Source organism: Cervus canadensis, chromosome 8 (genome assembly GCF_019320065.1).
Source record: "Cervus canadensis isolate Bull #8, Minnesota chromosome 8, ASM1932006v1, whole genome shotgun sequence".
Classification (NCBI taxonomy): domain Eukaryota; kingdom Metazoa; phylum Chordata; class Mammalia; order Artiodactyla; family Cervidae; genus Cervus; species Cervus canadensis.
The window spans coordinates 88,799,803-88,815,368 of NC_057393.1; the positions used below are offsets into that span (position 1 = coordinate 88,799,803).

At 38.7% G+C, this 15,566-nt stretch overlaps 1 long non-coding RNA gene and 1 pseudogene across 2 annotated transcripts in view; one reads left to right on the plus strand and one right to left on the minus strand.

The window, feature by feature from the left end:
• LOC122446661 overlaps positions 1-15,566 on the minus strand; it is a 35,114-nt gene that overhangs the window by 1,894 nt on the left and 17,654 nt on the right. The window contains exons 5-6 of one of the 2 annotated variants that reach the window (XR_006270961.1): positions 13,247-13,360; positions 9,048-9,143 (exon numbers count right to left, since the gene is read on the minus strand). This is a non-coding gene — a long non-coding RNA (uncharacterized LOC122446661). Of the gene's footprint in view, positions 1-9,047; positions 9,144-13,246; positions 13,361-15,566 lie in introns of those variants that run through there. The other variant, XR_006270962.1, reaches the window with a different exon arrangement.
• LOC122446659 lies at positions 11,307-11,701 on the plus strand (annotated as a pseudogene).

Consider the following 15,566-nt stretch of genomic DNA (forward strand, 5'->3'; position numbering starts at 1 on the left):
GAGCCTGGAGACTACAGTCCATGTGGTCACAAAGAGCTGGACACAATTGAGTGGCTAACACTTTCACTTTTCACATTAGGTTATGAAAATATCACCCTATATTTTCTTGTACAAGTATAAAACTTGCATTTCCATTTATGTTTTCAATCTACCTGAAATAAGTGTATATATTGATAAATGATTATCTCATGACAACATATTGATATTTTATCATTTCTCCACTTATTTAGAGCAACACAGAGGTCATCAATATTGCATACATGCTTAGCTCTGTCTCTGAGTTTCTTATTCTGTCCCACTGGTCTGTTTGTTTGTATATAGGTAGCATATTTGCAGACATTTCTCATCCTCCCTCTTCAGCCCCTGGAAAGCACTGATCTACTTTCTGTCTCTGTGGAGTTGCCTATTCTGCATATTTCATACACATGGAATCATACAATATGTGTCTTTTTGTGTCTAGCTTCTTTCACACAGCAAAATGTTTACAAATTCATCTACCTCATACCATATATCAGCACTTCAATCTTTTCATGGCTGAATAATATTCCTTTGTAAAGATATGTATATGTAATATATATATGTGCTATGCTTTGTTTATCAGTTAATATATATTTGGGTTGTTTCCACTTTTTGGTTATTATGAGAAATACTGCTGTGAACATTTGCCTGCAAGTCTGTATGTGAACATACACTTTCAGTTCTCTTGGGTATGCACCTAGGAATAGAACTGCTAGATCATATGGTTCCTACCTATTTTGAAACTGGCTTTCCAAGGTCTAGGAAAAACCTTGTCAATTTATTAATTAAAATGCACTGAGTATATAGAGTAATTGAGGGAGAATTTATGGCAATGAGTTAACTCTATTAACTATGGTAATTTCTCCTGATTAATTTCGTTTTTTAAAGTCCTTCATTGATTGAGTTTTGCTTAACTTTGATTATATTTATTCCTAGGTTCATTATTTTTTATTAACTTTATGCTATGTGAAAAATTCTTAAAAAGATGGGAATATCAGACCACCTGATCTGCCTCCTGAGAAATCTGTATACAGGTCAAGAAGCAAAATTAGAACTGGACATGGAACAACAGACTGGTTCCAAATAGGGAAAGGAGTATGTCAAGGTTGTATACTGCAACCCTGCTTATTTAACTTATATGCAGAGTATGTCATGTGAAATGCTGGGCTGGATGAAGCACAAGCTGGAATCAAGATTGCTGGTAGAAATATCAATAACCACAGATATGCAGATGACACCACCCTTATGGCAGAAAGTGAAGAACTAAAGAACCTCTTGAAAGTGAAAGAGGAGAGTGAAAAAGTTGGCTTAAAACTCAGCATTCAGAAAACTAAAATCATGGCATCTGGTCCCATCACTTCATGGCAAATAGATGGGGAAAGAATGGAAACAGTGAGAGACTTTTTATTTTAAGGAGCTCCAAAATCACTGCAGATGGTGACTACAGCCATGAAATTAAAAAACACTTGCTCCTTGGAAGAAAAGCTGTGACCAACTTAGACAGCATATTAAAAAGCAGAGACATTACTTTGCCAACAAAGGTCCATCTAGTCAAAGCTATGGTTTTTCAGTAGTCATATAGGGATGTGAGAGTTGGACTATAAAGAAGGTTGAGTACCAAAGAGTTGATGCTTTTAAACTGTGGTGTTGGAGAAGACTCTTGAGAGTTCCTTGGACTGCACAGAGATCAAACCAATCAATCAGAAGGAAATCAACCCTGAATATTCATTGGAAGGACTGATGTTGAAGCTGAAACTCCAATACTTTGGCCACCTGATGTGAAGAACTGATTCATTGGAAAAGACCCTGATGCTGGGAAAGATCGAAGGCAGGAGGAGAAGGGGACAACAGAGGATGAGCTGGCTGGCTGGCTTTGCTGACTTGATGGACATGAGTTTGAGCAAGTTGGAGTTGGTGATGAACAGGGAAACCTGGCATGCTGCAGTCCATGGGGTTACAAAGAGTCAGACACAACTGAGCGACTGAGTTGATGAACTTTACAGTTTTGAAGTGCTATGAGTGGGCTTCTTTTTTTTACATATTAAATTGGTTATCTGACTAGTAGGTAGACATTATTCTGAGTCAGCAAAGCTTGAATACTAAGTCTGTGTAGTTATCTTGTGCAGTATTGAGGGTAGTGTTATGCACAAAGGTACACTTTTAAAAAATGTTTAAGATTTTTATAACTGCATTATAACAGAGGGGTAAATGAGTATCTAATAATAAATGAATGACTAAAGTGAGTATTTGGAAATGATATTAAGGTATTGTAACACATAGAAGTGTATGATTAGTTAAGTGAAAAAAAAGTTGAAGTTGAATTTAGTTTGATCACAACTGGTATTAAAAAATACACAGAAAAACATGTTAATGTATTTTGCTCACATGTGTATAGTGAGCTGGAGACAAAGTTAATGAGAATACATTTTGGAGCAACTCTTCTAGAAAGCACTTTGGCAATTTGTACTAATACTTTTTAAAATAATGTGAAGCCCTCATACACTATTAGTGGGAATGTAAATTGGAGAAGCCTCTATGTAAAACAGCAAACACAGTCCTCAGAAAAACTAAAAATAGAATGGCCTCATGATCCAGCAATTTCATTCCTCAGTATATACCCAAAGAAAACAAAAACACCAATTCAAAAAGACACATGTGCCCCAGCATTCATAGCAGCACTGTCTATGATAGTCTAGATATGGAAGCAACCCAAGTGTCCATCAACACGGAAAACAGATGAATAGATAAAGAAGATGTGTTACAATGAAATACACTCCACAAAAGAATGAAATTTTGCTATTTGCAACAACATGGATAGACTTCATTTATGCTAAATGAAATAAATCAGCCAGAGAAATGTATGTTGTCGCATATGTGGAATCTAAAAAGAGAAATCAATACAATGAAGCAGCAACAGACAGATATAAAGAACAAAATATTTAACTAAGTCACTTTACTGTACACTTGAAACTGACACAACATTGTAAATTCACTATTAATTTTTTAATTCCTCAATTAAAAAAGAAGTACTGGTTACCAACAGGGAGAGAGTCAGAGGGAGGGGCAAGAGGGGGGAGGGGATTAAAACATACTATGTATAAAATAAATAAGATGCAAGGATGTATTGTACAGCACAGAGAAATATAGAAATTAATTTGTAATAACTTTAAATGAAGTGTAATCCATAAATAATGAATTACTATGTTGTATACCTGAACTACTATAATATTGTAAATCAACAATTCTTCAATTAAAAAGAAGACTTTTAAAAATGTTTATACCAGTTGACCTAAACAATTACACTTGTTAAAATTTATCCTAGGCAGCTACCTAGAAATTTAAACAAAGACTATACTTAGATATGAATTCAACATAGTAGAGCCTAGCTAAATTTGGAAACAATTTTCTGTTTAAGAATAAGCAAGGGTAAGTTGTATAAATTATGATGTATCCATTGGAATGGTAATTATGTAACCATTATAAACACATTTGACAAAAACACTTTAGTTATATAGTGTTTAGTTATATATATATATATATAAAACACAAAGTTATATTTTTGTCAAGGTATGAAATTTTACCTTACTTACAAGCTAATAAGTTGTTGTTCAGTTGCTAAGTCCTGTCTGAATCTTTGTGACCCTATGAACTGCAGCACACCAGGCTTCCCTGTCCTGCACTATCTCCCAGAATTTGCTCAAACTCATGTCCACTGAGTCAGTGATGCCATCCAACCATCTCATCCTCTGTCACCCCCTTCTCCTCTTGCCCTCTATCTTTCCCAGCATCAGGGTCTTTTCCAATGAGTTGGCTCTTCACATCAGGTGGCCAGATTATTGGAGCTTTAGCTTTAGCATTAGTCCTTCCAGTGAATATTCAGGGTTGATTTCATTTAGGATTCACTGGTTTGATCTCCTTGCTGTCAAAGGGATTCTCAAGAGTCTTCTCCAACACCACAATTTGAAAGCATCAATTCTTTGGCTTTTAGCCTTCTTTCTGGCCCAACTCTCACTTAGTACTTGACTACTGGAAAAACCATAGCCTTGACTATATGGACCTTTGTCAGCAAAGTGATGTCTCTGCTTTTCAATTCATGTTTAGGTTTGTCATAGCTTTCCTTCCAAGGAGCAAGCATCTTTTAATTTTGTGGCTACAGTCATCATCCGCAGTGATTTTGGAGCCCAAGAAAATAGTCTGCCACTGTTTCTATATTTTCCCCACCTACTTGCCATGAAGTGATGGGACCAGATGCCATGATCTTAGTTTTTTGAATGTTGAGTTTTAGGCCAACTTTTTCACTGACCTCTTTCATCCTCTTCCAGAGGCTGTTTTATTCCTCTTCACTTTCTGCCATTAGAGTCTTATCATCTGCATATCTGAGGTAGTTGATATTTCTCCCAGCATCTTGATTCTGGCTAGTGATTCTTCCAGCCTGGCATTTCGCATGATGTACTCTACATAGAAATTAAATAAGCAGGGTGACAATAAACAGCCTTGACACACTCCTTTCCTGATTTTGAGCCAGTCCATTGTTCCATGTCTGGTCTAACTGTTTCTTCTTGTCCTGCATACAGGTTTCTCATGAGACAGGTAAAATGGTCTGGTGCTCTCATCTCTTGAAGAAGCTTCCACAATTTGTTGTGATCCACACAGTCAAAGGCTTTAGCATAGTCAAGAAAACAGAAGTAAATGTTTTTCTGGAATTCCCTTGCTTTTTCTATGATACAACTGCTGCTGCTGCTGCTACGTCACTTCAGTCGTGTCCGACTCTGTGCAACCCCATAGACGGCAGCCCACCAGGCTCCTCCGTCCATGGGATTTTCCAGGCAAGAGTACTGAAGTGGGTTGCCAGTGCCTTCTCCATATGATCCAACAGATGTTGGCAATTTGATCTCTTATTCCTCTGCTTTTCCTAAATCCAACTTGTATATCTGGAATTTCTCAGTTCTAGTACTGTTGAAGCCTAACTTAGAGGATTTTGGGCATTACCTTGCTAGGCATGTGAAATGAGTGCAATTGTACAGTACTTTGAGCATTCTTTGGCATTGTCTTTCTTTGGAATTGGAATGAAAACTGACCTTTTTCAGTCCTGTGGTCACTAGCTGAGTTTTCCAAATTTACTGGTATATTGAGCATAGCACTTTAACAACATTAGCCTTTTACTATTTCATGGATGCTAGCAGAGAAGGTTAGAATCATGGGTCAGAGATAAAAAACTGAATTACTCACAACAAGCAATGTAACAGGTAGCATTGGTTTCCTTTGCTTCCCAATTTCCATAGGAGAAATGCAGAGGAGCCCAGGTGAATTCTGTGCACATAGCAAATCTTTGGCACAGCTGAAGGGCACTGAAGGAGAGGCTCCACTGCTTTTAGAGTAAGCAGTAAGTAGTTTTGGAACACTAAGTGTTTGGGCCTTCCCTGATGACTCAGACGGTCAAGAATCCTGCCTGCAGGAGATTTAATCCCTAGCTTCAATCTGTGGGTCAGGAAGATCCCCTGGAGAAGGGAATGGCTACCCACTCCAGCATTCTTGCCTGGAGAATTCAATGGACAGAGGAGTCTGCCAGGCTACAGTCCATGGGGTAGAAAGAGTGGGACATTACTAACACATTCACTTACTTTCAAGCTTGCTTTATTCTTAGAGATGTTACGTCATCTCTCAAGTTTACTCACTGCAAACACAACCCAGAAAAACAGGTGACTGATGTAATACGTTTGTATGTTTATAAGGGCTAGTTAAGAAGCACCGGGATTTGTGCAAATATTTGTTTGTGTATGCACATGCACACATGCATACATGCAAGATGCTCCTGGCATCACTGTTTATTGTATTTTAAAATAGGAAGGGGAAGAGGTATATAAGGGCAGGACATAAAGAGGTACAAACTTCATATATTATGTATAAAATGAGTTATAAGGATATAATGTACAACACAAAGAATATAACCAATATTTAAATTAAAAAACTATAAATGGAATTTAGAAAGATGGTAACGATAACCCTATATGCAAAACAGAAAAAGAGACACAGAAATACAGAACAGACTTTTGAACTCTGTGGGAGAATGTGAGGGTGGGATATTTCAAAAGAACAGCATGTATACTATCTATGGTGAAACAGATCACCAGCCCAGGTGGGATGCATGAGACAAGTGCTCGGGCCTGGTGCACTGGGAAGACCCAGAGGAATCGGGTGGAGAGGGAGGTGGGAGGGGGGATCGGGATGGGGAGTACGTGTTAAATCTATGGCTGATTCATATCAATGTATGACAAAACCCACTGAAACTGTTGTGAAAGTAATTAGCCTCCAACTAATAAAAAAAAAAAAAAAAAAAAAAAAGACAAAAAAAAAAAAACTATAAATGGAGTATAACCTTTAAAAATTGTGAACCACTGTATTATACATCTGTAACATATAGTATTAAACATCAACTATACTTCAGTAAAAAAAAAAAATAGCTCAGTTGGTAAAGAATCTGCCTGCAATGCAGGAGACCCCAATTCAATTCCTGGGTGGGGAAATCTGCTGGAGAATGGATAAGCTACCCACTCCAGTATTCTTGGGCTTCCCTTGTGGCTCAGGTGGTAAAGAATCCGTCTGCAATGCGGGAGACCTGCGTTCAATTCCTGGATTGGGAAGATCCCCTGGAGAAGGGAACGGCTACCCACTCCAGTATTCTGGCCTGGAGAATTCCATGGACCGTATAGTCCATGGGGTCGCAAAGAGTCGGACACGACTGAGTGACTTTCACTCATACTTCAGTAAAAAATAAAATAAATTGGAAATTAATGTCCACTAGTACATTCGTTAGCTAAACTTGGGTGCACTTATACAACAGAATACTATATTGACTTTTAAAAGAATAAGATGTTATTTACGTTAACAGATAGTCAAGATATATCATTTGGTAAAAAAGGGCAAAACAGTACTTAGATCTTATTTCATAATTTTTAAAAAATGTAATTTATGTTACCATATAGGAAAAAAATATGAGAAAGAATATTCCAAATGTTAACAGTGGTTATATCTGGAGTCAGAAATATTGAGAACTTTCACTCTCTAAAGTATAAATTCCTATAATGCTTAGATATTATAAAAGAAAATACAGGTTTTAAACTTTGGTGTAAAGACTGAAGAAAATATATTTCAGTGTTAAATGTAGAGATTTTCTCTGAATGATATGATTATAGGAAGTTTCATTTTCATTTTTCAAACTCTCTAAAGCAAATATACATTGTATTTATAATAAGGGAGAATGTTATTTTTAAAGTATTAGTAGTACTTGGCTTCAAATGTTTGTATATGGAGATTTTTTCCCCCTTCTCTCTGTATATTTAAAATTTTCTGTAACAAGGTCACTGCTTAATGTAAAATGAATGCACTGAACTTGTACCCTTTTGTTCTGCCCAGCACCCTTCACACGCATTACCCCTTTACTCTAGTGGTAAGTTGCCCTCCAGCTCTGCCGGTGTGGCTGCTGTTTGGAGATCTTCACATTCCAAGTGTGGATTTTGCTGGCCCAGCAGTGGTAGTAACCAAAGAAGGACACTCTCAGGGAGACTCTGGTCATCACTAAGGCTGAGACTCTCCCCTGTCCCTTGGAGACTCTTCAAACAACTGAACCAGTGGTTCTCAACATAAGATGATTTTCCCCTTAAGAAACATTTGACAGTGTCTGGAGCCGTTTTTGGTTGTCACGCCTGGGACGGTGGGAGCAGGGTTATTACTGGCATCGAGCGTGCAGAGGCCAGGGATACTGCTAAACATTTTCCAATACACAGAACAGCTCCCCACAACAAAGAATTATCCGGTCTAAAACGTCAATAGCACAGAGGTTGAGAAACTCAGGACTAAACAAACAGGTGCAGGGGGAAGTAAGGAGGGGCACTAACTAACTGACCTTGACTATCAAGAGGAAATAAGGCTGCTCTTTCACAATAGATGCTGGGAAAGTACCGCTGCCACACAGGCGGTCCCAGGGGTCCTTTATTGTATACTGTGTGCAAGGGTCAAAATTATCAGCAGACTAAATTTACAGGCAGGACCACTAGGAACTTACGCCCCACAGAAATAAAGGTGTTGGTTGCCCCCTTTGGCAGAGAACTTTAGCCAACTGTAGTGTGGGCCAAAGACAGGAAAAACATGGAATCAGAGGTATGACCGAGTCCAAGCTCTCTCCGCTCGCCATACAACAGGCCAATAAATCCAAGAGATGAGGTGTTGGGGCAAGGAATACAAGAGGTTAAGGCAAGGAATACAACTTTATTCAGAAAACCAGCTGACCTAGAAGATGGCAGACTAATGTCTCAAATGAACCATCTTATTGCCAAGTCTGGATGCCAGGTTCTTTTATAAAACAGAGTAGGGGAGGTAAGGAAATGAAGTTAAAAGGCCATTAATTTTGCAAATATCTCCTGGGCTGGCTAGCCCAGGGAGGAGATGTGTTAATTTCTTCCTTCCTGTAGCCACCCACAGGTGGACAGGGTCCTGAACAAAGGCGTTTTGGTTTAATATTTAGGTAGAAGGGCAGGGTTCCCCGAGGCAGCTCATTATGTATAAACAGTATTTTTTTAGTGAACAAAAGCAAGAGGAAGTGGAGGTTAAAGTAAAAAGAACAGATCCAACATGGAGTCACAGTTGACTCTTCCTGTAATGGTGGCAGGGGAGGAAAATACCAGTTACAGTGTCAAGACTAGCAGAAACAAAGAACTGTAGGCTCTACCTCTATCTCCTGATTTGCTCTAATTATATCAAAAATATTTTCTTTCCTTTCCTTTACCCATGCCATCACATCTACTGTGTAACGGTGGTTTATATTTTTCCACATGTATGGAGAAGGAACTGACCACGAACTGTGGTAGAAATGAACTGTAGGAGGACCCTGAACTTAGAGACAGTGGCCCACACAGTCACATGATATATTTTTTATTCCTGGTCTTATAAGTGTCACAAAAATTAAATTCAATTTTAGTATATGTGCTGCTGAAGCGAGCACACAAAAATTAAATTCAAAATAAGAATTTCCTGAGAAGTTGAACTCTCTAGGTGGCTGAGAATAGAAATCACAAACTTTGGATAGAATAGAGGACATAAAATTCCCTGGTGGTCCAGTGGTTAGGACTCTGCAGAGAAAAGAAAAAAGAACAGAAAATGAAAAAAAAAAAAAGTATCTGCAGGTAGATAAGCACAGAGAATTAAGAATCTTATGGATAACTTTCACAGATAAAAATTAATGTTAATAAAGCCGAAACCAGGCAGGAGTATTTTACAGTTTCAGAAAACAGTTAATGAAGAATAGACTTTACATCATAAATGCATTTTGCAATGTTTGGAGCAAACAGAAAGATAATGACAGGCCTAAGATAAAATTCTTGACTAAGAGTAGAGAACCAGGAGCTGTCTTTGTGCTATGAGAACTTTTAGGTACTGAGGTAGCATAAAATCAGGATTAAAATTTGATTCTGTTATGGAGTCCTACACCAAAGTCATAGGTGTAAAGCCTTGTACCAAGGCCACAGATGTGAAGCCCTGTACCAAGGCCACCTCCAGAACTGACTGAGCCCCATGGCAACTGTTCCCCTGAGCCCCCCTGACTTAAACCAACCAGCTCGCTGACCCCATATTAGGTAAAATGCCCACCTTTCAGCATCCTAACCAATCATCTAATGCCACCCTTCCAGCAGGAGTTTTCTTTGTCTGGAGGCTATAGAAACTGGCTACGAAAGGGGTCCGCCCTCTCTTGAGCCAGCCCGCTGTTCTAACAGTGTCTCCCACTCTAATAAACTCCATTCTCCTTTCGTTCTGCCTCACATCTGGAAATTCTTTTCCAGCTTGCACCAAGGACCAAGACACCTGTGATGAGCAACAAGGTTCAGCTGGGTAGCATGTATATACATGTGTATGTGTATATATACTTCAATCACATTGCTGCGCACCAGAAACCAGCACAACATTGTACCTCAATAAAATAAATTTAAAAATCTTGATCCTGTGGATTGCAAAATTGCAAAGTTCAGTTGTATTTACAGCATCAGCAGACTGCATGTAAAATTAAGACATTAACTGAGATAGAATGGAAGAGTCCAACAACTGAAATGGGAAAACAGGGAGTATTGGGATAACTTTGGCTACTCTGCACTTCACCAAGCATTTCTTGCAAGCAGGAGTGCAATCTCCCAACCCACATATCTGATGGAGATGTTCCTGCTTTGCCTGGAAATCTTTTAATGATCTTGCCTTTAACAGTCACCCTGTAAGAGACGGCCAAATTCCCTTATTCTTCCTTTTCATGGCTTCTCATTTACCCCTGTATCTACAAATAGGGTCAAACCCGAGCAGGCATCCAGAAGCCAGTTACAAAGCCAAACTCAAATAGAGAAGCCCTCACACAACAAAAACTTTTGTTCATTTACATGGCGAAAACCTGAAGAATATAATGACAATGCATTTGGTAAGTCTTAGACTAGGGCAAGAGGATTACTTTTACGTAGAAACAAATTTATTGAAAGGTACTCAAGCAGATTTTTCCAGTAGTCATGTATAGATTGGAGAGCTAGACCATAAAGAAGACTGAGTGCTGAAGAATTGATTCTTTCAAATTGTGGTGCTGGAGAAAACTCTTGAAAGTCCCTTGGACAAGAAGGAGATCAAACCAGTCAATCCTAAAGGAAATCAACCCTGAGTATTCATTGGAAGGACAGTTGCTGAAGCTGAAGCTCCAATACAATGGCCACTTGATGTGAAGAGCCGACTCATTGGAAAAGACCCTGGGAAAGATTGAAGGCAAAAGGAGAAGGGGGTGACAGAGTCGAGATGGTTAGAGGATGAGGTGGTTAGAGAGCATCACTGATTCAGTGGGTGTGAATCTGAGCAAATTCTAGGAGATAGTGAAGGACAAGGGGCATGGCATGCTGCAGCGCATGGGGTCTCAAAGAGTCAGACACAACTTAGAGACTGAACAACAGCTCAGGCAGATGGGAGGGATTCTAATAGTTTGTTTACTTACTTGTGATGCTGGTAAAGATTGAGGGCAGGAGGAGAAGGGGATGACAGAGGATGAGATGGTTGGATGGCATCACCGACTCAATGGGCATGAGTTTGAGTAAACTCCAGTGTTGGTGATGGACAGGGAGACCTGGCGTGCTGCAGTCCATGGGGTCACAAAGAGTTGGTCACGACTGAGCGAGTGAACTGAACTGAACTGAACTAAACTTGGACTCAATGGTGGCCGTGCTAAATGGAATAAAGTTGCAAGAAATTCCTTTTTATAAAATAGAGGAGGGCCGCTTCCGGTGGCAGGGTCTGGGGAAGGGGCGGCAGGCGCCATGTCGGGCCGCGAAGGTGGCAAGAAGAAGCCCCTGAAGCAGCCCAAGAAGCAAGCCAAGGAGATGGACGAGATAAGGCATTCAAGCAGAAGCAGAAGGAGGAGCAGAAGAAACTCGAGGAGCTAAAAGCAAAGGCCGCGGGGAAAGGCCCCCTGGCCACTGGTGGAATTAAGAAATCTGGCAAAAAGTAAGCTGTTCCCTTGCGCCTGAGGCAGTGATGACCCTTAGTTCCATTCCTGTTTAAACACCTGGATTCCCTACCATGATATCTGTTGCCGCCTATAGCTAGAATGATGTGTTGTCTTGGAACCTATTGTACATTTAACAATAAACTTTTGTAAAAAAAAAAAAAAAAATAGAGGAGGGGAGACAGGAATACTAGAATGGATTTATCAAATCTATCTACTCACTCATCCTTTCCTTATTTCCAGTAACAGGACTTTTGAATACACTCTCTTCATTACAGCTTGAGAAGTACAATGGTGAAGGATATTTCATATTTTCAAAGTGCTCTAGTAACTATTTTCAACAATCTGGGGATGCAGGTAGGTTATTCTGCCATTGAAACAGGCTTTTTAATTTTGACAGGGTTAATGGAATCCTAGGCAGTGGCCAGAAAAAACACTTAAAAATCAAAGTGGTGGGTGGCAGAGGTAGGGGGAGGCTTCCCTGGTGGTCCAGTGAGTCCACCTTGCAAGGCCAGGGACACTGGTTCGATCCCTGGTCCAGGAAGACCCCACACGCTGCCAAGCAACTAAGCCTGTAAGCCACAACTACTGAGCCCATACTCTAGAGCCCTTGAGCCGGAACTACTAAACCCATGTGCCTAGAGTTTGTGTTCTATAATGAGAGAAGCCAACTCAACGGGAAGCCTACAAGAGTACAACTAGAGAGTAGCCCCCACTTACCACAACTAGAAAAAGCCCAAATGCAGAAACAAAGACCCACCACAGCCAAAACTAAAATTAAAAAAAAAAAAATCAATCTTAAAAAAGTCAAAGTGGCCATGATTACTATAATAGACAGCACTGTAGAGGCAATAATCAGAATGGCTGTAGGTCACACAGACCCCAGAAACAAACTGCCCACTAAATTCCCTGCAAATAAGGCTTTACTCAAGTATCCATGATCAAATATCACTGCTGCTCACCTAATTCCCATACAGAGTAAGTTTATTGACTTAGAATGTCTTGGAGAAAAGGGGAGGTGATATACTCTGGAACTAGACCCCAGCAATAAGATCACCAATACATTCTATAAATTAACCCGCTAGTCTTCCCCAAGGGACTTGTGTTCACTTACTGGGATAATTATGGCAAAGACTAGCTATAAACCAGAGGGCTAGTATGGTCTACTAGTAAGTGTGGGGGTTTATTGACACTAGATGATTAATAAAGCTTTTATCTGAGTCAGCTCGTGGTGGGTTCAAGGGGACTCCTAGCCCATTCCATAGTTGTTTCTTGAATAAAGAAGTGGATAGTTGGAATACAAGTACTGAAATCTGGAAGAATTTTCACACCAACCTTCTGATCTGTGAAGTATATACTATGGCTAACAGGAAGGGCCAAGTGGAAGTCTGACGATCTTCCTACCAAAAGACAAAGCCAGAGCAACACCACATTTCTAAGGAAATCAGAGACTGTGTCACCATCAGAGACCTGATTATTCTTAGCACAACCCTGTTTAACTTCCCTCTTTTTCTAAAGCAAAATGAGTCTTGGGTAATTAGAGTGGATTATCCTAAGTGTAATTAGATAGTGACTCAAATTGCAGCTGCTATTTCAAATATGGTCTCTTTTCTAAGACAAATCAAAACCACTCCCAGAATCTGAAATTATACCCATTGACCTGACTATTTACTTTCGCCTCATAGGGACACCAGAGCACACTCCCTTTCTTACTTCAAGGTCGTGTCTGTGCAAGAATCCAGTCTGCAGAGATCTTGCTCATCTCACTGTCTCACATAGGACATGGCTCTGGTCTGCCCGTTGAGAGAATCATCACGCCAGCGGGACCTAAATAACATTTTTAAATGATTTCAGGTGTTCAGAGTTCCATCGTTTGTAAGAGTAAGTCAAGAAATTGTCAAAATATCCAACAACAAGGGCATAAACCAAACCATGCTTCACTTATGTAATATATTATGAAAAGAGATTTACCAAGAGCTTGAAATGCCTTGTTAAGTTGTTTATACTAAGTGAATAAATGATACAATGTAACTATGCACAGAAAAAGTTATTAACAATGCAATCAATGGTTAAGAGTCCAGTAATCCCAGTCATATTATTGATGTAAATTCCACAACTTTTTGGAAAAATAATTTGTCAATATACATCAAGAACCTTAAATAATGTTCATATTGTTTATTCCAAAGATTTCACTTCCAGGAATATCCCCTAAAATTATTCAGAAATGCAACTAAAGCTTTAGAAACACAAATGTTCAGTGAAGAATTATTTCTATTACCCAACCTTGGAAACAAATTAAAACTCTAAAATATAGGAACCATTACCTTAATTAAATTATGACACCTGTATGAAATGAAATTTTACATAAAGATTACATTTAGCTCACATTTTGATACTATTTTAAGAATCAGTGATATGCTAACTAATAAAGCTTGATATACATTTATACTATTAATATGATTTCAATCTATTATATATGTGTATTTCTATAGAAAAACTGACTCAGAAACCTGAGTCAGCATAGGTCAAGGATTTTTACAATGAAGCCTATTTGTAATAATAAAATATCTGAAATGACTTAAATATTTATCAATAGGATTAGTTCAATAAATTATGGTATGTCCATTTAATAGAATAATATAAGGATGGTTAATGAGGATAGAGTAAATGTACTAACATGGAAATACTTTCCAAGATACAGAGTTAAGTGGCATTTAATGAAATATTTAATGACAAGATTTAGCAAAGAAACAACAGGATTCAATTTTCATTAAATTAATATGTGCACATGTAGAAATAATGAGGAAAAAATCTCAAACTTTTAACAGTGATTATATCAGTGTGTCAGAATTACAGGAGACATTTGCTTCACCTTGCATAATTTCTGCAATATAACCAGCATGTATTATGCTTGTGATTTAAAAAATCTTTTAACTTTAAAATTTTTAACAAATACCATCAAAATGTAATGTTGTATTTGCATGTTTATTGGCAATTTTAATGTGTTGTATACATTTGAATTATTTCAAATTATTTATAGTGTTCTTCCTACTCTGTTAAAGAAAATAATAGTTAGAAAAATAATAACTGTGAATATCTTTGGTTATAGAAGCTTGGTAGGTTCCCATGCCTTGATTTCCTACATTTTTCATATTGCCAGAAATGGGCTTGGATTTGAATGTATTGTTATGTTATTATATTATGGTATTATGTAACATATTGCTTTTGCCCTGCCCAATATCACTTCCTTATGCATTTGTTCTTCTCCATGATGTATAATCCTGAATAAATCTGTTCTCTCTCCCAGAATTTGACTTCTAAACAGACACACCCTGGGAGGATAGATGATTTTAGCTGAGTCATATGCAGGTCCGGGACGTCCCAAGAGTGCGATCCCTGAAACTGCTCTGATTCCTATTCTCCCCAAAGAGTCATTGTCCATCTTTTCTTTTGAAGCTGGTTGTTCTCCAGAATCTCAAATAAATTCCTTCATCTTGTTTAAATTATAGTTAGCTTGCATTGCTTGCCACATTAAAAACGAACTGATTCAAAAGTCATAACCACAGCCCAGATTACAGGAAACTGTGGGGAACACAGTATTGGTGATAAGGGTAAGAAGAAGCAGAAGAGAATCATCTTTTACATTGCAGGATGGGAAGGCAGCTGCTCACGGAACACCATGGTGAAATGTTATTACTTGTGGCCAGCTGGGACTGTGTGCCCTCTGACCCCGGAGTTCTAGGGGACCACGTAGGTACCGCAATGAGCCAATTCAAAGGGAATGTAGAAGTAGGAATCGTGAAGGGTATTGTGGTTGTTTTTAATGGTTGTGAATAACTTAAAAATAAACAGTAGAAGAATTTGCTTGCATTTGATATGGATAGCAGCACACCTCTACTATCCTGGCTCAAGACAGCAGCTCTTGTTCACTGCCACGTGTGACTGACTGACTGCCTTATTCTTCTTCAAGACAGAACATTAATTCACTACACTGAGGAGAGCATGCCAATAGGATCCAGACAGTTAAAAATAG